This window comes from Delphinus delphis, chromosome 8 (assembly GCF_949987515.2).
Source record: "Delphinus delphis chromosome 8, mDelDel1.2, whole genome shotgun sequence".
Taxonomy (NCBI): domain Eukaryota; kingdom Metazoa; phylum Chordata; class Mammalia; order Artiodactyla; family Delphinidae; genus Delphinus; species Delphinus delphis.
In genome coordinates, this window is record NC_082690.1 from 48,005,280 (window position 1) to 48,031,786 (window position 26,507).

General features: G+C 36.1%; 1 long non-coding RNA gene across 1 annotated transcript in view; it reads left to right on the top strand.

Annotated features, from left to right (window-relative positions):
* Positions 1 to 9,019: 9,019 nt before the first annotated feature.
* The window catches only part of LOC132429633 (uncharacterized), a 445,080-nt gene continuing 427,592 nt past the window's right edge, over positions 9,020 to 26,507 (top strand). The window contains exon 1 of the long non-coding RNA XR_009520378.1: positions 9,020 to 9,087. This is a non-coding gene — a long non-coding RNA (uncharacterized lncRNA). The remainder of the gene's footprint in view (positions 9,088 to 26,507) is intronic.

Below are 26,507 nucleotides of genomic sequence, written 5' to 3' on the forward strand. Positions count from 1 at the left end.
GGTGAGACTTGAAATAAACCTGTTAGGTTCTGTACTATTTAAAATACCTTATAGGTAATAAACTATAAATTATTTTAAAAGGTAAATTTGGGTATGTATTTAAGGAAATAGCTTTCCTTCTATTTATTTATTCCATCATTTATCCATTCAACAAAGATTTATTGAGTGCCTGCTATGTACCAGGCACTGTGCTAGGTGCATGTTTTACAGTGGCAAATGATATTCGGTGTCTGCTTTTATGATGCTTAAAATTTATTAGGGAGACAGATACGGACACAGGCAATTTCACTGTGTATGTTGGGATTAACATCGTGTCATGTTCATTTCTTTGCATCATGTCCCTATAATCCTCAATGGCAGTGATATTGTGGGAAAAACCGAGACCAGTAGTCAGAAGACCTGGCTTCTAGGAGAAGGGACAAGATCTGATAATCACAGAGCTGGACGCTCAGTCTATAAATTTAGGTGTGTAAGAAATAACCATTTATTTTCTATAGTTCAACTTTATTTTTGACTCTTAATTACTAAGTTGTGGGCAGAATCACTCCAATCCTTTTTGAGTTTTTTCCTACTTCCGTGGGGTTATGGTAGGGTTCCATCTGGAATGGGCGTATACTCTGGTCATTGATCATCTATATACAACAGTTTACCCCTGAGGCATGAGTTGTTGTGTCTAGATGGTTCTTTCTGGTCTGGCAACAACTGCTGCTTCTAAGACATGTATTTAAATGTTTTTTCCCCAGAATTTCTGCATTTCTGTTTGCGTAGCTGCATAATGATGCTTTTCCTCTCTGGGGTCTTTCGGCCTTTCAGGCAATGCTGCCAGGAAACAGAGCCTAGATACCTGCTGCCTTGGGACCCAAAAACTTCTCTTATTTTTCAACTGAGAAAATCTCTTTCTAGACTGGGGAGGGGCTAGGAGATGTCCCCCTCTCTGCATGTACCTGAGAATCTCTCTTTCATCTCTGAAACAAACATTTCTTTTATTTGGAGGGTTTAGGCTTTTGGAAAGCAACACTGGGATAACTTTAAAATCCCGTCGGTTTTCTGTCCTGGTACATACCTCCCCTGAGGCAATAAAGTACAAAACCAGTTACCAGCTTGAATGAGAAGAAAGGAAATGGGAACATTTAGGGAGAGAAGAAATTAACATCTCAAAGTGCCAGCCTTGCACAGGTACTTCACATGCCTTCTTATGATAATGCCACCAGGTGACCTTGTGAAAATCATATCATCTTTCTGAACCTCAGTTTCCTTTTCTAAAAGGGGTTTAATACTCCCCCCCATATATGTTATTTCTTTTCCCCATCAAATAAGATAATATATATTAACTGCACTTTTATAAAGTTAGTGATAGAATTAGGACAGGAAGCTCATCCAATGTTCTTTCTACTGTATGAGTAAGGTATTCTTTGAACAAATGAACGGCATCATGGTGCAGTGGAGGAGAGTCCCGGGACGGAATCCTGTCTTTACCATTAGCTGAATAAGTTATCTAAAGAAGATCAACAGACTGAGCTTCAAATTCCTCATCTTAAGACATGACTGCACTAATAATACTCAACCCTTAGGATTATTGAGACAAAGAAAAATATCTAGCCCATGTGGAAATTATTTTGGGAATAGGAAAGTGCTATACAAATGCTTATCAGAATACTTTCTTTCTTTCTTTCTTTTTTTTTGGTCCGAGGAAGAGGAAAGTTGTGTTCAGAGGAAAGTTGTCTCCTTCCATCAGTTGTCTGGGTCCAGCTTCCTGGTCAGCTTCTGGAGTTAGCCTACCCAGATGTGGCAAGTACACATCTGGTTACAGAAAGGAAATGCCACACTGCTTTTTTTTTTAGAATAGAATAATGTTTCTTATGAGTATTTCTTCTCTTTCAATGTTGCTAAAGTAATCTGTAAACCATCCAATATTTACAAAATGATTGCAGTCTTTAGATCTGCTTTAAGTCTGGCCATACATTTTCCCCACAATTTAAATCCCAAGTTTTACCTATTTTTTCATTTTCTTTTTCTAGTTTGTTACAACTGGAATAAGGCATATTTCAGTATTCAGCTGAAGATGCAACTTACTATCTTCTTTCTTTCTATTTATTACTATTTAACCTTCTACTTTTCCCATTGTTCTCTTCAAGAATTCTGTAGAAATTCTGAAAGCATGACTTATCTGAAAGGTAGTAATATAAATTCACCATTTCATATTAATATCTTTTTGTGTCAGTAGGGGAAATAGCCTTATCAACAGGTGTTTGTTGAAGTATATTTAAAAAATTTTGGGGGGAGGCGGCGGGCTGGAAGTATAGTATAATTGCTAAGGACAATTAAAGAAAAAAGAAACACTGATCCTTTCCCAATAAGTTACGTTTCAATATGGCATAATACTTAAAAGTATGGGCTTTGGTGCCAGATAGACCATGGTTTATACCCTGGTTCCAACACTGGTTGTGTAGCCTTGGGCAAGTTATTTCATTTCTCTCAGTTTGTTTCCTCATTTGCAAAATGTGTATAGTAGTATTTCTTGGGGTTCTTGTGAAAATTATATAAGGTGATCTCTGCAGAATGCTTAGCATTGCTCAAAAAAGGCCAGCTAATTTTATTAGTAATAAAATGACACCTTTGTTGTATCACCTTGAACTGTATATTTTAATATTAAAAAAGCTTCTTTTTAAAGACGTGGTACGAGGATAACTTTTCTGTTGGCATTCATCATTTTATTATTTTCATATGAATATCTTAATTTACAAAATAACAAGAACAATAATGTCAATGATAAGAATTAAGCACATATAAGTACTTCCTAATAAAATATTTTTATTTGCTAGTCATAATGTCTTATATTGTAAATAATCAAAAACTGTTCAATGTTGCATATATTCATTTGAAATGGCATGAGAGAGGGAAAAACTCTAATCATTTTTGTTTCTTTCAATTGATATATATCACACCGTAGTTAGGATGATCTTTCTAAAACTTTAAAAAATGGTCATGCTCATCTTTATTAAAAAATCTTCCATGGCTTGTTAGTCCTCCTTCAGTATAAGGCGAAACATAGCATGGTCTGTATGGCATCAATTTACTTCTCTGTTCTCACGACCCCTGGTACCTCATCATAGCATGACACCACTCTATTTTAATCTTTTACTTTGTTTAAATTTTCTATTTAATTATCTTTACTTTCAGACAAAAGAAATCCCTAAGACGGTAGAATATTTATCTTGTTCAGTGTTGAGTTCCCAGTGTCTAGAGCATAGTAAGATAAATATTTGATTAATGAATCAAAGAACTTTTTATCTCTATCAGGTTTTAAAGGTAGGACCATTTTAATTTATGTTATAAATATAATTTTTATAGTAATAAACACATGTAAAAATAAAAGAGTTTCAACATATAACCCTAGATTCTAAAATTCAGTGATAAAATTATGTCTGATTGGTCAAGTTTTATTTTTTTTCCATAGAAATATGCTCAACTCTGTTTCTGGAGCATTAAGGGTGGAGAAAACACTATACTTGAAATCAAAAGCTTTAGGATTAAGCTCCAAATCTGTTATTCAGTAGTTCTGTGATTGGACAAGCCACTATGAATTTCAGTTTCATGTGAAATAGGCAATATGACTTCTCAGTGGTGGGAATCAGATCAGATAATGCACGTGAAAGTTCTTTCTAAACTAAAAATGTTACATAAATTTATTTAAAGGAATTTTAGTATTCTAAATGATTTGTGTATTTAGTTTACCCTTTCCTCTATTACACTTTGATCTTGGTTTTCTGAACAATACCATCACATGTTCTATAATTTTTCCTTTTATTTTTAGTTGTGGCAAATAATTTTATGTTATCCTTTCCCTCTTTCTAAAATTTCATTTGTTAGCAGTATTGCCATTTACTGTTTCAAATTTAAATCACCTGTCCCAAATTATTTGTAACTTTTTGGTAATGCTATTCTTAAACCAAATACAAAAGAGTTGAAGCTTAATTAACAGACACATGATTACTTATAATTCCAGTTATGTAACATTCACTATATCCTTTGGATTGCATATTTCATGCAAAAATTTTTTATTTAAAAAAATGATTTCCGGACTTCCCTGGCAGTCCAGTGGTTAAGACTCCACACTTACAATGCAGGGGGTGGGGATTCGATCCCTGGTCAGGAAACTAAGATCCCACGTGCCGCATGGCACAGCCAAAAAAATAAATTAATTAAAAATTAAAAACTAAGGGGAAATTAAAAAAAAAAAGATTTCCCTCCTATTTCCTCCTGTACGTGCCTTCAGGTATTACAAATTTAGTTTCATCCATTCAATAGACTCGGGAGTCATATGAATACAGATTTCCTTTAACAAAGAAAATAGGAAAATTGAGGCCATTGTACTGGCAATTCAGGTGAAAAAAATCTCCACTTATACCTGGTTTAATTTGAACATCAATTAAAGTATTCGTCCTGACTTACTAGGATGATTATCTCAACTTTCCACTTTATTCAAGTAGTCAACATCTGGCTAGGGATCTTTGACTTGTATAACAAGATACTTGTCATTTTTTTTTTTCTTGCTTAATTTATCATCTTTGTATAGGTATCTAGTTTTAGATTACCTTTGAATTCAAGCTTTCATTAATCAGAAATAAGAATTTAATGAGAAATGGAGTTGACACTATGTAGTGATCATTATTAATAATCAAAAGAAGCGTAAAAGGGCAGCCAGAATTCCAGCATTAGATGTTGGCATGCAAAAGCCTAAGTTGTCTAAGATAGACTTGACCGTATTTAACCATTTGTTTTTTCTTATATTCTACCATCTTGTTTTATGTGTCAGATTTTTCTCATACAGAGATGAGAGGCATAATAAGCTCTGCTGGTTTAGAGAACATCTAGCTGCTTTGAATCAATACAGTGTCTTCCCTGGGTAGTCACTCAATAAACATATGTTGAATGAATTAGTGAAAGTCCCCTTACATAGCAAATTATATTTGTTGATGTGATTATGGGAATGCTATTGATACATTTTTGGGAATTGCCATTCACAGGAAAGAAATCTCAGAATAAGTGGTATACCTATAAAATTATATCTTTTTCACAGAGGAAAAAGAATTATAATTGTAAAGAAAAAAGAAAAGATGCCTGGTACTTAGACTTTTAAAAATTATCTGTTTAACAAATGAAAGAATGAGAAAGGCTAAAGCTTGAAGCACTATAGATAATCAGATAACTAGCACCCAAGATACATATGAGAACTGAGAGAGGTGTACTATAATTATGACATTGTTGATTATTTACATTAGTGGTTAGGAATGCATTAGAGGCTCAGGTATAGTAAGCCACTCTCTTTTCAGGGAAACAGCTGATTGTTTAATTGTTGACAAAATGGGGATTCAAATATTTGTCCCTGATTCAAAGAGTTGTTAAAAATATATCAGGTAAAGTTTGAAAGCATTTTTTAAAATTAAAGGTTTATAAATTAAAGGTTTATACACATGTACTAGCATATGTTTATAACACTATCTTTTGTTAATATATGTCTTATTTTAAAAATGGAGACAGTTCCTGTGCATCCATATTCATTTTTATATTTCTATCCTTCTTAGGTAAAAAAAGAACTAATTACACAATGTCCTTCTCCATTCATTACTGCTTATTGAAATTCTCCCTTCTTTTAAGGGAGTAAGCTATATTATATAGGAGCATGAGAGAAGGCCTCGTTGATAAGGTGACATATGAGCAGAGATGTGAAAGAAGTGAAGTAGTAAGCTTCATGGATATTTGAAGGAAGAATGTCTAGGCAGAAAGGCAAGTGTAGAGTCCCTGTGGTAGGAGGGTTCTTGATGTATTTGAGAAAGAGCAGAGACCACTGTGGTTGGAGTAGACTGAGCAAAAGGAGAGGTGTAAAAGCTGAAATTAAAGAGCTAGGCTTTTGTCGAGTGAGAGGGGGAGTCACTGGAGGGTTTGAGTTGAGGAGTGGTCCTATCTGACTTCTGACTTAAAAACATCTTCCTGGCTGCTGTGTTTAGAAAAGACTGTAGGAGGGAAAAAGTGACATCATGTAGACTTGTAAGAGGTTATTTCATTAATGCAGGGGATAGATGATGGTCTGGACCAGGGTAGTAGCACTGGAGGTGGTGAGAAGTGATGGGATTCTGTATGTAATTTGATGTTAGAGCCAACAGGATTTATTGACGGATTCGATGTAGAGAGAGAGCTAGAGAAGAAGAATGAATGACGACTCCAGCGATTTCTGGCCTGAACAGCTGGAAGGATGAGAGATGGAGAACATTGCAGGGGAAGCAGATTGGGGTGGTGGATAAGATCTGGAGTTCAGTTTTGACAAGTTAAAGTTTGACATTTTCTTTTTTACCTGGAGAACTGGTTTGTTAAACGTTTACCAGCATTCACTGCTTGGAAGCCTAGTGAAGAAAATGTTTCAGGAGTGCAACAGTATCAAATGTTGCTGATGGGTCAAGTGAGATGACTGAAAATTGACCACTGGATTTAGTAGGATGGAGATAATAGGTAACCTTGACAAGAGCAGTTTTAGTGGAATTACTGGAAAGAAAAGTTTGATTAGGGTAGTCTCAAGAAAGAATGAAGGGAAATTTAAAGGAGTTTTGCTCTAGAGGGGAACAGAGAAATGGGGACTATAGTTAGTTGGAGAGGAATGAGGCATAAAGGAAAGTTTTTAAAAATCACTGATAATACAGTTGATTTGTATGCTGAAGGGAGTGATTGAATGGAGAGGAAAACAGTTGATGATGAAGCAATGTCCTCGAGTAGGCAAAAGAGACTAGGCTCAGGTGCTCAAGTAGAGGAGTTGACCTTAGAGAGAAACACAAATATTTTATCCATAGTAACAGGAGGGAAGGCAGAGTATAGGGGTGCAGTTACAAATAACTCAGTATATGTTATGTTAGGAGCTTGTGGAAGTTCTCTTATGATTTTCCATAAAATAGCGTGATAATCAGCTGAGAATGGCTGTGGGGGAGAAGAGTTGGGAGGTTTGGGAGAAAGATATGAAATAAAGTACTCAATAAATATGAATTATTGTTATCATAATTGGTATTTAATTTGTGAAAGTGGTAGATTTGAAGGGGGAAAGGCTTTTAAAATTCAAAGACAATTCTTTGTAGTAATGATTGTGGATAATCACTTCACAATATATACGTATTATCAAAACTTCCTGTTGTACACCTTAAACATATACCATTTTTATTTGTTAATCATACCTCAGTAAAGCTGGAAGAAAAAAGAATGAATCTCAAAGCATGGAAATTTTGATGAATATCCATCATATGATTTGAAAATATAAGGTAACAGAAGAGCTCTGGTCAGATGGAGAAGTGCCAGGAATATCAAAAGAGACTTTTGAAGGAAGTGACATTGACTCTAAGTAAAACTCTTACTCATGACAGAATCTGGGCAAAGGATGAAATTGTGGAAAACCAATGATAATTCCAGTCGTCTTTCATCCCAAATGATACCCATAAGAAACCCTGTTCATAATGTGCCTTATAAATGAAAAGTTTGTATATTGTTAGTTCCTCGGATAAGAAATCCTCAAACAGAACAAATAAGATATATATATATAATCATAAAAAGGAAAATTATCAATGTAATATTTAAGACTCTGGTCTGAACTTTGTTGCCATTTTCTTCAGAAGCTTTCCAAACATAATTTTATAAAACACAAGTTGATGATGAAAGCAGTTATTTACTGGTTAAGATGAGTCTTGCCTTTTCTCATAATGCATTTCAGGTCTGAGTAAATCAGTTACTGTCTTTTGTATTCTTGGTGTACATAATTATTATTAGTTAAAAATATGTGACTTGACATTCTCCAAATAGATCTTCATATTGGAACAACAAAATTGAATCTTCTGACTTCCAAAAAAAAAAAAAAAAAGACAATTTTCACCTACTACACACAAAGACACTGTCACTTTGGTGACTTTTTCAAGGATATTTTGTCTTGCGGGCAGTGAAGACATGTAATCAAGAGCCATAATATAACAATATGTATTAAGAATGCCTGCAGTATTTGTGTAGGCAAAATGGTTTGGAAGAAGGGGGACAGTGATTAATTTTAACTGTCAGCGATGGCTTTATGAATAGAGAGCATTTGAGTTAGGTCTAAATTAAGGGAAGATAGGTTTTCAGTTGATTACTTTCTATGCATTAGACATTGTATTAAGTATTGTGTAATTTAATCCTGCTACCTGTGAGGAAACTGAAGCTCAGAGAAGTTAAGTAATTTGAGGGTCACACATAGCTAGTAAGTAGGTTTCAGACCCAGATCTAGCTGACAATAAACGCTTTCCAGTATAGCATACTGATTCAAGGTAGGGAATCGGGGTATGGGGGAGGATATTCCAATACAGGGGGCAGGAAGAGCAAAGAAAAGTGCAGAGGTGAGAAAAAGAGAAAGTATGTGTGTGTGTGTGTGTGTGTGTGTGTGTGTGTGTGTGTGTGTGTTTTGGGAAGTGGAGAGGAGAAGTGAGTAATCCAGTGTGACTTGGGCACTGTGTGTGTATGTGTGGAGGGGGTAGAATAATATAGTGGGAAATAGGCTGAATATATAACTTGTAAACAGATCATGGGATGGAGGCCTCAAAGGTTGTGTTAAGGAATCTGTACACTCTCTGGTAGGAAGTCACCAATTTTAAGATAATTTTTTCTGACAGGAGAGAGTCTCATCTACTATGTGAATATCAATTGGTCAGCATTTCATTCGGACCTTTCTTTTGTTTCATAGTTGCAGATTCTTTTGGAAGACAACAGAAATAAAAGTGGTTCTTAAAATTGAGTTCATTGTAATTATCAATTTTAAAGATAGTTTATGGAATTCATGATTAGTTTGTTAAATTATTTCGTCATGAAATTAGGAATATAACTATAGAATAGTTTAATGTTAGCTTATTATTTTTCTAAGACCATAAGATAGAATTTTAAAATCATGTTTTTCAGATACTGACCGAGCTTTATCATTACTGGAAGAATACTGCAAAAAATTAAGGAAACCAGAGGAGCAGCAGTTGAAAAACGCTGTTAAAAAGGTGATGGGTATCTTTAAGAGCAACTTATTCCAAGCTTTGCTAGGTATGTATTAAAAAATTAATTTATCATCTTAATGATCAGAATTGGGCTTAAGAGTTTGAGTAACGTGGTCAGAAAACCTGATAACCAAATTTAAAACTGAAATATTTTTCTTGATATCAAGTAGAAGAAAAGATTTTTCCCCCATTTTCTTGTTTAAGGTTATCTTAAAAAAGAACTTCTATAAAATAGAAATAAAGTATATGTTAATAAAAATAAAAATATTGAAAGAATGTTTTATATAGGAAGACAAGTTTACACAGGAAAAAACTGGAGTAGCTTATTGCAAAAAATTGAGGACAAATATGCTAAAGAAGGAAGTTTCCTCCTTCTAGACGAAGACTTCCCTAACACAGAAAGTGATGGGTCACATTCTACTCAGAAACATAGTTCTAGTTTTACTCTCTTCTTAAGACAAAAACAACTTTTTTCATCTTTTTTGCTACTCTTAAGAAATTTCATGATTCAAATTGAGAAGTTTATTGATGAAAATCTCAGTGCTTTGTCAATGCTTCATGAATCTAACTATATAATGTTTAACCTTTTGCTTATTCTTGAATTTATGGTTTATTTATGTATGTCTTTATACATACATTTTTGCATTTATGCAGATAATTTTTAATTCTTTTTTAGAGTTAAATAAAAAATAGAAACAAATACCTCCCCTCAACAAAAGCAACCAACTAACTAAAGAATTTAAAAAAAGACTCACTCAATTACACTATAGATTTTACTGGACTTAAACAGCATATTTTAAAGAAATAATTGAATCTACCAGACGTTATTATTTTTCAGGTCTGATGGTTATTGATATAGAAACAAAAAATGTGAATTTATCAGGGTAAATCTTGAAAATATTTTATTTGTGTTTTTATTATAATGAATGTCTACACTTATTGACAAAACTATAACTTTATGGTTTGAATATAATTTAAAAAACCATTAAATTTTGAAAAATTGAGAATCAGTCTATCGAATAAAAATAGAAGTAAAAAGCTTTATAGGATTATTGCCTGTGGATTAATTTCTTTAAAATATTCTTATATGGCTGGTAAGAATTAATGACACAAATAACTATAATCATCTTAGTTGGTATTAAATAAAAACAGCTCTAAATGGAGTCTTACAGAATTTAAATAAACCCTGTCATTAGAGAATAGTATTTTAGAGAACACTTTTAAGCAATGAATTTCTCAATTAAAAATTAATAGTTTTATCTAGTTGATAAATAGTAAAGGCCATTAACAGAATGGCAATGCCTCTAAATAGATTTGTATTATGTGCTTAGATAAGATTGGCTATGACTTTTGAGAGTTTGAGTTTTTGAGAACTTTATTTAGGAGGAATATCGTTGGATGCTTTAGAAAATTCTACTAAGGTAGTGTAACCATTTGGCAATGCAACATCATTACACGGGGAATAAAAAGAGGAATGACAAAGAGTTGTATTTTGCCATTGTTTTGAGTGAGTGATAAATATCTTGGCAAAAAGCCTGTAATGTAATTGGAATTTCTGTAATAAAATGAGAGGCAACAGTAATCTGTAAAAAGCTGTTATGTAAGTAATCCTGATGCCCAACTTTGAATGGATAGATTTACTTTGGCTAGTCTTTTAAGTCATTTTGGGATAAACCAGAGTGCAAAGAATGGAGCAATGCTATACCACAAAACATAATTTTCTATTGAATCCTGTTAGGTTGCTAAATACTGCTTACTAATTTATTATTATTGAATGTTTGAGTTGGTCTCACTGTGCAATTTTAAGGACACAAAAGAAGAAAAACTATGTAGCCCTGTGCATCGTGAAGGGGATTATATCTTTATAAATGGATAAGTAGGGAACCATTAATAAATAGGGCATTATTATTATTTTTTAACATCTTTATTGGAGTATAATTGCTTTACAATGGTGTGTTAGTTTCTGCTTTATAACAAAGTGAATCAGCTATAGATATACATATATCCCCATATCTCCTCCCTCTTGCATCTCCCTCCCACCCTCCCTATCCCTATCCCACCCCTCTAGGTGGTCACAAAGCACTAGGGCATTAGTTATGCTCTGTATTTTGCTTTCTGTTTTGACTAACTTCCCTTCCCCATTTTTTTTTTGTTACAAGTGATGGAAGATAGTGACTTTCACCCATTGTTCTGGTATTCAGGTAGCCAGTATGTTGAAATAATGCCTTGCATGAATCTCACCTGAAGAAATAGAAGGGAATCATATGCAGAAAACCCATCATAAATGGATAGTAGAGTAAAATACTATTATTTCAGAATGTGCTGTAATATTTACAAGTGACCAGGAAACCAGGCCTTCTCTCTGTAGATGAAAAGCATCACTTTGAAAATGAATACTATCCTCCTTTTGTGGTACTTCATCATATGCCTAAAAAAGAAAATGCAAACACGTCTTAGATAGTAAGATGGTATAATCCTTGAGGACAGGATTCTGTCTCCATAACTTTGACCATTATTATAGCACAAAAAAACCCATTTTATAAATGGGTTCTGTGATAATAGGGTGGAGGGTGATAGCAGAGGTATTGTTTTTTCATTTTTAAAATGACTTTATTTGATTATAAACATATATGCTCATTATGGAAATTTTTAAAAATAAAGTCAAAGAAGAAAATAAAATCCAAGGGTAAAATGCTCTTCTCTTATAGTAAATAGGGTGATAAACTGTTTAACTTTCTTCTTTCTTGCTTCTCTAGTCCCTGTATTCTTTGTTTTGGTTTCCATTTACCAATAACAGAAAATGTAAAAAAACACCTTAACTTTTAGAGCTTCCCTGGTGGCACAGTGGTTAAGAATCCGCCTGCCAGTGCAGGGGACTCGGCTTTGAGCCCTGGTCCGGGAAGATCCCACATGCCGCAGAGCAACTAAGCCCGTGTGCCACAACTACTGAGTCCGTGTGCCACAACTACTGAGCCTGTGCTCTAGAGCCCATGCTCTGCAACGAGAGAAGCCACCGCAGTGACAAGCCTATGCACCGCAATGAAGAGTAGCCCCCGCTCTCTGCAAATAGAGAAAGCCCGCACACAGCAACAAAGACCCAATGCAGCCAAAAATAAATAAATAAAATAAATAAATTAAAACAAAGAAAACAACTTAACTTTTAAAAAGTTAGTAATTAGTGTTCATTAATGTACAAAAGAAGAAAAATGCCTGAAACAGCAAAGCTGCACATTTTGATGTTAGGCTTAGGGTGACATCTTGTGGTAATACTGAGGAAAATATTTTGTCCAATAGATAATTATAGTTTTATGATGATTGCATTAACACTTCAGAATTTGAATATAAGTGAGTTGGAATTCCATGATATTTTATAAATTAAGTTAGATCTCTTTCATTTAGCATAGCTAAAACATTCAGACTTTCAAGGCACTCTATTAGGTTATTTATCCTTCATTTAGGTGATGAAGGAGCAAGATGGAATGTTTTTCTTTTTATACTTCCCTTCCAGATCTACTTTGAAATTTAAAGATATGTATTGCCACCATAATTATTTGTAAAAACCATTTAAATAATATAATGAGTTAGTTCATTTTTAGATATGTACTATAAAAGTTCTTTGCTTTTATACCTTATTGAAAACTGTCTTATTCTTTTTTAAAAAAAATTTTGAATTTTATTTAATTTATTTTTTATACAGCAGGTTCTTATTAGTTATCAATTTTATACACATCAGTGTATACGTGTCAATCCCAATCACCCAATTCATCACACCCCCACCCCCCTACAGATGTTCTCTACATCTGTGTCTCAATTTCTGCCCTGCAAACCAGTTCATCTGTACCATTTTTCTAGATTCCACATATATGCGTTAATATACGATATTTGTTTTTCTCTTTCTGACTTACTTCACTCCATATGACAGTCTCTAGATCCATCCACGTCTCAACAAATGACCCAATTTCATTCCTTTTTATGGCTGAGTAATATTCCATTGTATATATGTACCACATCTTCTTTATCCATTCATCTGTCGATGGGCATTTAGGTTGCTTCCATGACCTGGCTATTGTAAATAGTGCTGCAGTGAACATTGGGGTGCATGTGTCTTTTTGAATTATGGTTTTCTCTGGGTATATGCCCAGTAGTGGGATTGCTGTGTCATATGGTAATTCTCTTTTTAGTTTTTTAAGGAACCTCCATACTGTTCTCCATAGTGGCTGTATCAATTTACATTCCCACCAACAATGCAAGAGGGTTCCCTTTTCTCCACACCCTCTCCAGCATTTGTTGTTTGTAGATTTTCTGATGATGGCCATTCTAACTGGTGTGAGGTGATACCTCATTGTAGTTTTGATTTGCATTTCTCTAATAATTAGTGATGTTGAGCAGCTTTTCATGAGCTTCTTGGTCATCTGTATGTCTTCTTTGGAGAAATGTCTATTTAGGTCTTCTGCCCATTTTTGGATTGGGTTGTTTGTTTTTTTAGTATTGAGCTGCATGAGCTGTTTATATATTTTGCAGATTAATCCTTTGTCCATTGATTCTTTTGCAAATATTTTCTCCCATTCTGAGGGTTGTCTTTTTGTCTTGTTTATGGTTTCCTTTGCTGTGCAAAAGCTTTGAAGTTTCATTAGGTCCCGCTTGTTTATTTTTGTTTTTATTTTCATTACTCTAGGAGGTGGATCAGAAAATATCTTGCTGTGATTTATGTCAAAGAGTGTTCTTCCTATGTTTTCCTCTAAGAATTTTATAGTGTCCAGTCTTACATTTACATCTCTAATCCATTTTGAGTTTATTTTTGTGTATGGTGTTACGGAGTGTTCTAATTTCATTCTTTCTCATGTAGGTGTCCAGTTTTCCCAGCACCACTATTGAAGAGACTGTCTTTTCTCCATTGTATATCCTTGCCTCCTTTGTCATAGATTAGTTGACCATAGGTGCGTGGGTTTATCTCTGGGCTTTCTATCTTGTTCCATTGATCTGTGTTTCTGTTTTTGTGCCAGTACCATATTGTCTTGATTACTGTAGCTTTGTGGTATAGTCTGAAGTCAGGGAGTCTGATTCCTCCAGCTCCATTTTTTTACCTCAAGACTGCTTTGGCTATTCGGGGTCTTCTGTGTCTCCATACAAATTTTAAGATATTTTGTTCTAGTTCTGTAAAAAAAATGCTATTGGTAATTTGATAGGGATTGCATTGAATCTGTAGATTGCTTCGGGTAGTATAGTCATTTTCACTATATTGATTCTTCCAATCCAAGAACATGGTATATCTCTCCATCTGTTGGTATCATCTTTAATTTCTTTCATCAGTGTCTTATAGTTTTCTGCATACAGGTCTTTTTTCTCCCTAGGTAGGTTTATTCCTAGGTATTTTCTTCTTTTTGTTGCAATGGTAAAATATTGTCTTATTCTTTATTCATTACTTTTATGTACAAGTATGGACAGAACTATGTATGTATATTTAAAAGGTTTTAACCCCTTATAAAATCTTGTTAACCTTGTTTATCTAATTTTATTTCCTCTTACTTCACTGCAGTGTTTGAGGGGGAATTTTGGGGAAAGATTTAGAAGAGAATAGGTAGTAGAGTGATAGTTTCCTTAAAAGTCTACCAGTAGCAACATCTTAGAAAAGAACTTATCCTGCTTTATGGAGGCTTGCATGTTAGACTTTGTATTAGAGTAGAATATTTTTTATCTTCATAAAGCTTAGTGTAGAACCCTATGGATACTTGAAATTATTAGCAATAGGGGTGATACAGTAGATATACTACATATTAGGATTTATCACCTCCTTGTTGAAGCCTTCTACCATGTCCCTGCCTGTTAGCAGCTTTAACCAGCCCTTTCATTATGTCTCTTAACATTTAGTTCATATTACTATAAGGCACTTATTACACTGACTTATGATGAACTGAATATATTTCTGCTCCCTCAGTAGAATGTGAGTAGCTTGAGAGTTGAGGTTATATCTAACTAACAGTTGTACCCCCAGTATGTGAACCTTTAATAATAATAGGTCAGCAATAAATTTTTTATTCATTTATTCAACAGTTATTTAAAAAATACTTGTTATGTATTACACATTGTGCTAGGCAGTAGGGATACAACAGTAAACTCTAGAGGAGAGGATCGTCCTTGCCCTTCTGGGTAAGTGAGAGAAATCAAGTAGAGAGAAAAGAGATGTTAGGTATGCAATCAGTTAATCATTTAAATATAATAGTAATAAGTATTACAAAATTGATCTGTATTGGAGTTTTATCAGATTTTAGTTTGAGTAAAAAAAAAAACTACATATTTTCTCAGTATAGTAATTCTAATATAATATTTTATTTCAAAATAACATCTATTTGAAAACATCATGGCTATTTTGGTCTTGATTTGTCTTTGTAATGTATAATTTTTGCCACCTGATTGTAAGAAAGTCTAAGAATTTTTTATAGATTATAGTGAAATGGTTATATAAATTTGGAACAACTTGGCTTCAGTCCTCCAAAGCAGAGGTTCTCCAAGTGTGGTTCGTGGAGCAGCAGCATCAGCCTCATTGGGAATTTGGTCAGCATTGCAGATTCTTGGGCCTCACCCCAGACCTACTGAATTAGAAACCCTGGAAGCAGGGTGCAGCAAATAGTGTTGTAATAAGCCTTCCAGGTGATTCTGAGGCATGCTAAAGTTTGAGAACATATGTTCTAAATGGTTAGATATTTGGCCACTCAAGGAAAGTAATATAGTATGTGAATAGTATTAATACATTTGGGAAAAGATGACAGTGGCATTTCTTCATTCTTGGGTTTTATAAAGACTTGATTTGATCTTTAAGAAATCCAGTGAGCCATTATCATTCTGGGATATATCTTGACTACTTTGAGGATCCATAAATTTAGGAATATCATTATGGCATCTAATTTTCTTTTTAAAGGACAGTAGTATATCTGAAACATTTAAGTGATTGATTTTTTCCCTTTGGATGCTTAATGGTGGTTTCTACCTATGGGGCTATGGATAGAGAACAGCAGATAAGCGGCATTGAGATGCTGCTGTTGGCAAGTGGGAGGCTCACTTACTAGGGAAGTGCTTGCTGCCACTCACAGCCTCAAAGCATGTGCTCCTGTGAAACACATTTAATTACTGTATGTTATGGACATTTAAATAAGTATTGACTGGTCAAAGTGGTGAATGTTAGATTCTTAAATACCAAGGTCTACTCTGTTCCTACTTATTTGTTTAGAATACTCATTTCACTAAAATGAATGCAGGTATTTCAGTTATTGCAATTTAATTATAATAATTAACAAGGTATTTATGAAGTGTTTACCTATTTACACGGGCATATGCAGGTAGATATTATTAAAAACCAAATTCCTACCCTTAAGGGTGTTAAAGTCAATTGGGAAGGTAATATTCACATATATACAAACAAATATAAGACAGGATGTAATCAAGGACTAAACTCTGGAGCCTAGACCAAACTGTAGGAGTTCAGAGAAGTGTGGGTTTATTGTAGGTTGGTGTTGCTGGGGAAGATTTTATATAAAATGTAAACTTGAGCTGGGTCTTGTCAATGATAGGATTTGAGTAAGAAAAGAGGATAGAGAAGGACATTTTTCCCCATCCATCCATCTAATCATCCATCCATCCCTTTATTCATTCAAAATTATTTATTGAACACTGTGCCAGATATAAAACTGGGGAGGCAAGCAGTAAACAAAATTGCACGAATAGTTTATATTTACAGTTGTGAAAATGCTACAGTGGAGAAGTAGAGGATGCTATGCGTGAGAAGCTTAACCTTAGCAGTGGAATTGGGGAAAGCTTTCTCAGGGAAGTGACATTTTAGGTGATGACAATTAAACAGATTCATAGAGATCAGAAGGAGAGTGAGGAAGTAGATGTGACTTAAATGGGTTCAAGATGTTCTTGATATTTATGCTTTAAAAATGTTCTCTAGGGGTTGGCTAAAGCATCACGTTAGACTTAAATCTCTTCTAAAGGCTTGTTTAAGTTTGAGGGTGCACTTGAGAAACAAGAGTAGTAAGCATAAAATGTGGCCCAGACAGTCCTTATAATTCCCATTGTTAAACTGCCATATACTGAGTGTGATTAGTTGTGTGTTTCATGTCAAGTAGGATCAAATATTTCTTAAGTTAAATTTGACACTTTAGGTTGGGTACCATCAAGAGAATTGTATGTCATTCTTGGCTCTGGACTTTGTATATTTGCTGCAGGATTTATGTCACCAGATGGCACCATTTAACTAAATTTATGTACTATGGATGCTTATAAGAGTGGTGGTTTTAAAAATGAAGGAAGTTTTTATTTGTGCTATAACTGAATTAGCAGAAAATTAATTTATTTTGATAGCATATTAGACTTTGATACACAGTAAGGTAATGAAGCCCCAAAGGTTTGTTGGGAGCATGAAAGCATCTGGTAATTTCTGCTAAGGTACCTAATAAATGAAAATCTGGTGATGATCAGTATCGTTGATATATGGTAGCTGGCAAAAAAGCAGAGCACAATAGCCTTCTCCATCTATTTTTTCCCATAGCTAGAAGAATAACATTATGAATATTTTAGTCTTGAATTTAACTTTAATATGTAGGGAATTGATACACATAATAACAAAAATATAGAGAAATTTCTAAAAGATTATTTTAGCAAAAAGCCTTTTCAAGATGTCTTAAAATATCATGGTAATAATATGTTAAACAATTTTGTCAATAGAGTGTATGTTCTATTGAACTGTAGAACTAATAAAATTAATAAAACATGATATAGACTTCTTTCTTAGTATAAACATTTATCCCAAGGAAATGAATATTTATTCTTAGTTAAAAACTTCCTTAATACTTTCCCTGCCAGTAAGCAGAATTAGTTACTTTCTCTTTTACATTCCTTTAGTATTTGTTCATATTTCTGGTGTAGCGCTTAGTATGTTGTATTATTGTTAATTGCTTACATGTTGGTCTCCCTCAATAGACTGTGAGCTTCTTGAATGCAGGGCCTGGTTCTAATTCAGTGTCTGCCATGGAATAGTCAATCATTAAATTTCTTTCATTTGACAGAATCTATTTTGAACACCTGCTATCTAAGAGACACTCTGTTAGGCTCTGGGGATTTAGTCACAAGAGAGATGTGGACCCTATTTTCATGGAGCTCATGGTCTAATAAGGGAGACAGACATTAAATAAGTACAACTGTGATAAGTACTTTGAAATAGTTATTTGGATCAAACAGTAAAATCATAAGGAATTACTTGTATACTGGTATAATTCATACTACTGTATTGTGTTTGTTTAAAAATGTTTAGATACTACTTATTAAATGAAACATTCTAGTCTTCTGTTATCCTTGGAATGAAATTCAAACTTCTTACCTGTAAGGCTCCCTATCACCTCTGCCTACCTCACATCTCATCTCTTACCACTCTTCCCTACTCACTGTACTTCAGCCACACTGGCCTTCTCTCTGTTCCTAAATGCTGCCCCAGGAAACTTTACATGCTTCTTTTTTGTTTGGAGTACCTTTCTGTCTAAATCTTTGTCTTAACCTCCCTCCTCACCTCCATCCCACCCCCAAGTCACATCTATCACACTACCTGTTTTATTTTTGTCACTGTATCACTATGAGAAATTTTGTTTGTTTATGCATTTTGTATGGCTTTCTCCACTAGAATGTAAATTCCATAGGAGCATTCTTGCCTGTCTTATTCATTGCTGTATCTTTTATTTTAGCTTAGTGCTTAGAACATAATAGCCACTAAGTAAATATTTGTTAAATGAATGAATGAATAAGTGAGTGTTGCCGCATGCCTGGGACTGTGTTAGATTCTTGTTTAAGTTAGAAATGGACTAATTTGAAAGGAGAGGAAAGCATAAGTAAGTAGGGTTTTATTTTCACTATGTTGTCCTTAGGTAGGCAGTTGTTGGCATTAAGTCAGCATCTCAGGAAGGTTCCAGCCAGCGTCTGTACTGACTGGGAATTATAACGTGACCTCAGGAAGGATTGTAGGAGTGTAGTGCCAGTACAGCCCAAGGCAAAAGTGTTGTCACCAGGCGGAGCACCTGGAGCTTTGCCTGAGCCAAAAGAATGGATCCCAGGTCCCACCAAACAGACTTCTGCATCAGAGGCTAGCAGTATGCCTAGTGAGCAGATGAACAGGGTCATTGCTCAAGAACCAGAGAAGCCCAAGGACAGCATGTAGATCCAATGAGCACAGCCTATTTCTATCCCCAAGACTATGATGGCAGATAAACCACAAGTCTGACCCCAGAATTGTCTACTCCCATATAACGGGGCATTATTTTAGAGAGAAGGAGGAGGCGTAGGCTATATGAATGAAAAGTTTTATGAGAGAGACTTTAAATTATTGAGCCAGACTACACTTTAAACTGGATTGAGTGGTCACTTTTCCCAATTAACCAGGGATTGAGGGCTTCTGAAGCTGCTGGATAAGACACATACACAGTAAAGACCTATACATTTTGTTTGCCACCATGCCACTTATACCATGGTGTGGTATAAGCTGTATGTGTGACCCTGCTATACTGAAGCATAGATCTCAATGTTGTTTCTTACCTCTTCATTTTCAACATTCAATTTGGTATTGAATGTCGAAAAGCATTAACCACAAGAAGGAGCAATGGGAGAAGAAATAGCCCACACGTGTCTCACAGGAAAGGCTTCCCCTTTCTCCTGTTAGCTCTGGTTCCTGGCAAAAGATAGAAGTGGTGGAGAATGAGGAACATTGGTCTACCTTAGTTTGTTTACATGAGTCATTCCTAAGAGTTGCTTAAGAAACTATTTCTCCTTTACCTCATTTGTTGCTCAGAAGCCCAGAACTTCTAAGACTACGTTAGGAATTCCAAACCTTCCAATAATAACCTACAGATACCATACAGCATAAATTTTCCTGGTTTCTAGTTTGAGTCTCTGGGTTCTACCTTATATTCAGTTTCCAGTTTGCTGTCAAAATCATAAACTTTCATAAAACCATAAGATTAGAATTTTCTTTACAGGACAATATATATACAAATTGGGTCATCAAATGTACCTAGAGCTACCAAACTCCAGTGGGCATGCCAGGTCTTACAAAATGAGTTAATCATGAATCCCTAAAAGTTTAAAGCATTGTTAAACTCACAGAAACAAATTATACTGAATATTAAATAATGCATTCAGAAAAACCTTCAGTTTTGAAAATAAGCCATTTGAAAATAAACCATTCAGAAAGAAGCCTTGGTCTTTATAAATAGTTGCTGCAAGAGTTTTTTTTTTTTTTTTTTTTTTTGCGGTACTCGGACCTCTCACCGTTGCAGCCTCTGCGGTTGCGGAGCACAGGCTCCGGACGCGCAGGCTGAGCGGCCATGGCTCACAGGCCCAGCCGCTCCACGGCGTAGTGGGATCTTCCTGGACCGGGGCACGAACTCGTGTCCCCTGCATCTGCAGGCGGACTCTCAGCCACTGCGCCACCAGGGAAACCCAGCTGCAAGAGTTTTTTGAAGAAGGGTTTAAGAGCTTTTCAACTGATCAAAATAGGACAGTGATTATAAATATAAAGGTGACTTTTAGATTTCATTAATTGAGGTTATTAATACCATCCAACCAAACCTATTTATTTTAGGTGCAGGGCTCCATTTAATAATTTTTCAGGACATATGTTCACTTTCTCCTCGCTATTTTCCTCATACAAATCTAATTTTTTAAACTATATGTTTTTCTAGAAATGGAGCCCCTGGAGATATGGAAAATTTAACATATTTAGTAGGGTTCTCTGTAAGTACTAAATAGATTTTGATGCAAGACACTTCCTTTTCCTGAATTTGAGTATTTATAATTGTAACATGGAAGGGTTGGGCTAGTGCAATAAATTTCTTTATAAACATGGATGATTATGGAGAGGAATATGACTGCATCTTGAATGAAGGATATAGGAAAATGGATAGCAGTATTCTACATAACTTCGTACTTTCAAATTTGAACTATTGTCATTATTTTGCCTTTGTTTTTGGACAGTCCGGTTCCTTTTATCAGTTTCTTGATCTCTGTTCTGGTAATAATCTCTTCCTTCACTGTATCTCAGCCACCCACTCTTAGATTTTACTCTATATCTTAACAATATTAATAACCACACCCCTCTAAAAATCTCAGTTTTAAACATATTACTCTGTGACCATCACTCGTTACCTTCTATTGATCCAGTTCATTTCTGTATTTCCCATATCAATCATTGATCCCATAAGCACTGCTAAGTCATTGGCCCCACAAATTTTATTTTTGTGATCTGTTAGCTACCATAAATCTTCAGGTCCAGCTTAAAAGGCATGATTCATTGCTATATTTAATCATTTTATATGCATCTTCAGTTTCTTTGTTGTCTCTCCATCTGCTGGCAAAACCAACCTCTGGTTAAACCCATCTCTGTCTATTCCATGTCTGCACCATTGCAGCTAAATGTAGCTGGAGAAATACATACAACCCTGTTAACTGGTTTCACTTTAAATTATGCCCAAAAAGCCTATCATGTTTCCTTGGACAGTTCACTTTCCTGTTCCCAGGGGGAGCATTTCATACCTTTTTTTCTCCTCAAATGCAATACACTGCACCTTCTTCAACTTTAGCTGCTGACCTTTCTTCTTATTTTATTGAGACAATAAAAACAATCAAAAGAGAACTTCCTCATCTTTTCAGTACTTGATCTACCAACCTACCTATATCTGTATCTATGTGTTTTGCTTTTTCTTTTATTAATGTGGATAAACTGTCCCTCCTTTTATCTAAGATGAAATCCCCTTCTTGGATAGAGTATCAGAGTCCTGGAAGGTAACAGAAAGCCTTCTCTTCTGAGAGTTTAATGAAGAATTTTACAAAGAGTTTACAAAGTTTACAAAGAGATGGGGCAGAGTTAAGGGAATCAACCAGGAATGGAAGCACTCGGGGACTAGGAACAGTGGGAGTCTTGAAGGAACAGGGAAAGCATGTGAGCTGTTACTGTAACACAAATAGAACTGCAATTATTAGAAGGCTGCCTGAGAGGAGTGATGGCTTTAGGAAGAAGACAGCCACTGCCAAACCATGGCCCAGCAAGAACAGGGCTGGGTGAATAAACATCCCAACCCCTCTTTCCTCCCTTCCCTGATCTTCTGCTGGTTATTCCTATTAGTGGACCCCAATAGGAAGCCAGAGGACAAGTGAGCTGGTTAACACAGTCTGTTAAGGTCAGCTTCCCAGGGCACAGAGCAGGGTGGATAGGGGAAGAAAGATGACCTGGAAGGGCAAACAAAGAAGATTCATGACAGGTTATGTCTGCATTTTTCCTTATTTACTCAAAGAATATGCTACTGTAATTATTTCTTCTCTCTTTGCAATTAATTTTTACCTTCCTCTTCAGTTATTAGCACACAAATGTCTCCTCTTAAGAGGAACATTTTAGGGTTAAGAGCATGGACCCTTGAGCCAGACGGCCTGAGTTCATATCCTGGGTCCTCTGCCACTTACTACTTGTGTGACTCTGGGCAGATTTCATAACCACTCTGTGCCTCACTTTCCCTGTCTGTAAAATGAGGACCATAGGAAAAGTACCCAACTCATAGGGTTGTTGTGAGGATAAATAAGTTAATATATGTATTGCATTTTGAACAGTGCCTAGCACATAGTGTTTGCTACTGTTGTCGTCTTTAAAATCCATTCGCTTCATCTGTCATCTCCTTCACCTTGTCTTCCAACTTCTATCTGAGTTTGGCCAATGGGAGGTACTAAGAGGAGATCAGAAGTGGTGGAGGAGGGAAAAAGAGATGGGGATGTTTATTCTTGTGGTCCACTTCCTTCTGGGCCATGATTTAGCAGTGACTGCATTCTGCTTGTTAAGTCTACAGGTCCTGTCATGTAGCCCCTCTCCCATTTTTCTAATCCCCTTTAGAGCAAAATTTATCATGAGTTGTTTATACTCAGTCTGTGCTTCTTTGTCACTAATTTTCTCTTGAAGCTACTCCAAATTAGGCTTGTCCTCTCTACCCTAATGGGATTGTACTTGTCAAGGTTATAGAGACCTCTGTGTTGCTAATTCATTGATTAATTTTCAGGATTTATCATTTTTTTCAGCAGCATTTGACATACCCAGTCATGTCCACCTTCTTGTACCACTTTCTTTACTTTCTCTCTTGACTTAAGTGTTGAAGTAACTTGGCTAAGGTACTTCAGGCTTCTTCTTCTTCTTCTTTTTTCCTATCTATACTCACTACAGTACTTATATAGTCTCATTCAATCCCATGGTTTTATTTTATTTTATTTAAAAAATATATATTTTATTTATTTATTTTTGGCCTTATTGGGTCTTTGTTGCTGCGTATGGGCTTTCTCTAGTTGCAGCTCTTCGTTGCGGTCCTCAGGCTTCTCTTTGCGGTGGCTTCTCTCGTTGCAGAGCACGGGCTCTAGGCACGTGGGCTTCAGTAGTTGTGGCTTGCAGGCTCTAGAGTGCAGGCTTAGTAGTTGTCGCGCATGGGCTTTGTTGTTCCATGGCATGTGGGATCTTCCCGGACCAGGGTTCGAACCCGTGTCCCCTGCATTGGCAGGCAGATTCTTAACCACTGTGTCACCAGGGAAGCCCAGTCCCATGGTTTTAAATGTTACCTGTAGGCTGATGACTCCCAAACTTATGTCTGACTTCTATATATCCTATTGCCTATTTAATATCTTTCACTTGGATATCTATCAAGCATTTCAAAACTTAACATGTCCAAAACTGGACTTTGATTCTACCCCTCCCCACAACCAACTTGCTCCTCTTCTAGTCTTCACCATCTCAGTAAATGTCATCATCATTTACCCAGAAACCCAGGAGTCATCATGGATTTTTCTCTTTCTTTCACATTCTCATACAACCCCTTTGCAAGTCCTGTTGCCAAATTTTCAATTTAAGTCTGGAATCCTACCGATTCTTACCATCTCCCTTATGCCATCGTGGTCTAAGCCACCTTAGTCTCTTTGGTCTACTGCAGTAGTTTCCTGACTGATATCCCTTTGTTTTCACTCTTGCCCCAATCTATTCTCTACACAGCATCCAGAGTGACCTTTTGAAACAAAAGGTAATTTATCTCACTATTTAAAAAATTGTCCATTGGCTAATATAATTTGGTGAATGAAGGAAAAGCTAATTTAATATTGATGGTCAACTTTTAAATTTCGGCAAGATAACTGCATTAACATTTTCTTTGTTTTTGCTTTTGTTTACAGTCAAAATCATTAGATTCTTTTTTCAACATAGTACTTTTCACTTAAGATATTCATTTAAAAGAGGTGCTTGTGTTTGCAATATTTTATAGTTAATACAGTGGGAATTTGCATTTGTTTTCAGGGTCTTTGTGCCAAGAGCTCAGGGCATCGAAGAATGTGATTTATGAGGTCAGAAAAGCACATTAGGTTAATTATGCTACTGCATTGCCAGACAATCTCTTGGAGTTTGCTGGTATGCAGTGATCAAAACAGCATCATTTAAAATTGCTGGACCTATTAAAGCATGCAAATTTTACTTGTTTACATGTCCTGCTCTTTTTTGAGGTTACTGCTGGTAATATGAAAGAAACTTACGATGTCTTCAATACTATGAAAATTTAACAGAATAAAAATATGGATCTCTGTTAATAATATGACTTAGTTTCTAGTATTTAATGTAGAAGACTTCTCAGGTGTCTTTTTCCTTTTACGTACTTGAATCTTTCTCTTAGAATCTTGATTGTATCTCAGCTGCTTTGAGAAATTTAAAAGTACCACTTAGGGCTTCCCTGGTGGCGCGGTGGTTGGGAGTACGCCTGCCGATGCGGGGGACGCGGGTTCGTACCCCAGTCCGGGAGGATCCCACGTGCTGCGGAGCGGCTGGGCCCGTGAGCCATGGCCGCTGAGCCTGCGCGTCCGGAGCCTGTGCTCCGCAGGGGGAGAGGCCGCGGCAGTGAGAGGCCCGCGTACCGCAAAAAAAAAAAAAAAAAAGTACCACTTAAAATGTATTCTTACTGATACAATTATTCTTTATGATATATTTTCCTAAGCCTTTCATTAATTTATTTGTTAATTGAACAAATATTTATGGAGCACCTATGATGTGTCAAACACTGACATAGATGCTAGGTATGTATCAGTGAACAAGACAGACAGGTATTCCTGGTCTCATAGAACTTATAGTTAAGTGGCAGAATATCAGCAATATACAAACATAGCGTAGAGAAAAATAGGGCAGGAAGGGGAATAGAAGAGTACCATGGAAGAGGAGAAGGGTTACTATTTTAAATAGAGTAGTTAATAAAGTCCTGTTTAGGAAGACATTTGAGTAAAGACTTGAAGGGGTTGAGGGATTGAGTCATATGGCTATCTGCAGAGGAAAGAGCAAGTGCAAAGGACTTTGAGGTAGGAACATGCATAGATTATTCCAGGAAGAATAGGAGTCCACTGTGATGGACTTAATCATTCTTGACTGAGAGACAGTGGTAGGAAATGAGCTTGGTTATGGTAGGAGGAGAGATTATGAAGGAATTTGCTGGCCATTATAAAGACTTTGACTTTTATTGTAAATGAGCTAGGAGTCTGTTGGAGACTTTTGAGATGATATGATCTGACATATTTATTTTTTGGTTTTTTGTGTTTCTTTTGCGGTACGCGGGTCTCTCACTGTTGTGGCCTCTCCCGCTGCAGAGCACAGGCTGCGGACGCGCAGGATCAGCAGCCATGGCTCACGGGCCCAGCCGCTCCGCGGCATGTGGGATCCTCCCGGACCGGGGCACGAACCCGTGTCCTCTGCATCGGCAGGCGGACTCTCAACCACTGCGCCACCAGGGAAGCCCGATCTGGCATATTTAAAATGATCAACTCTGCATGTTGAGAATGGACAAAAGGATGCAAGGAATTAAATGGAGAAGATGAGTTAGGAGTTCATTGTAATATTCCAGGTAGATATGACTGTGGTTTAGATTAGGGTGTGGCAGCAGAGAGAGTGGTGAGAAGTGGTCAAATTCTAGATTTTGAAGGTAGACCCAATGAGATTTGCAAACAGATTGGGTGTCAGGTATGAGAAAAATAGAAATGTTAAGGAGGAATTTTTTTTTTGGCCTGAGCATCTGGTGATATTGCATTCCCATTTTCAGAGATGAGTAAGTCTAGGAAAGCAGCATATTTGGTAGGTGGGGTGGAAGACCAGAAGTCAGGTTTTGGAGGTGTGAAATTTGAGATGCTTAGTAGACACCTACATGGGTATGTTAAATATAAGGGGGCTTCCTTGGTGGTGCAGTGGCTAAGAATCTGCCTGCCAATGCAGGGGACACGGGTTCAAGCCCTGGTCTGGGAAGATCCCACATGCCACAGCGCTACTAAGCCCATGTGCCACAATTAATGAAACTGTACTCTAGAGTCCTCAAGCCACAACTACTGAAGCCAGTGCCACAACTACTGAAGCCCATGAGCCTAGAGCCTATGCTCCGCAACAAG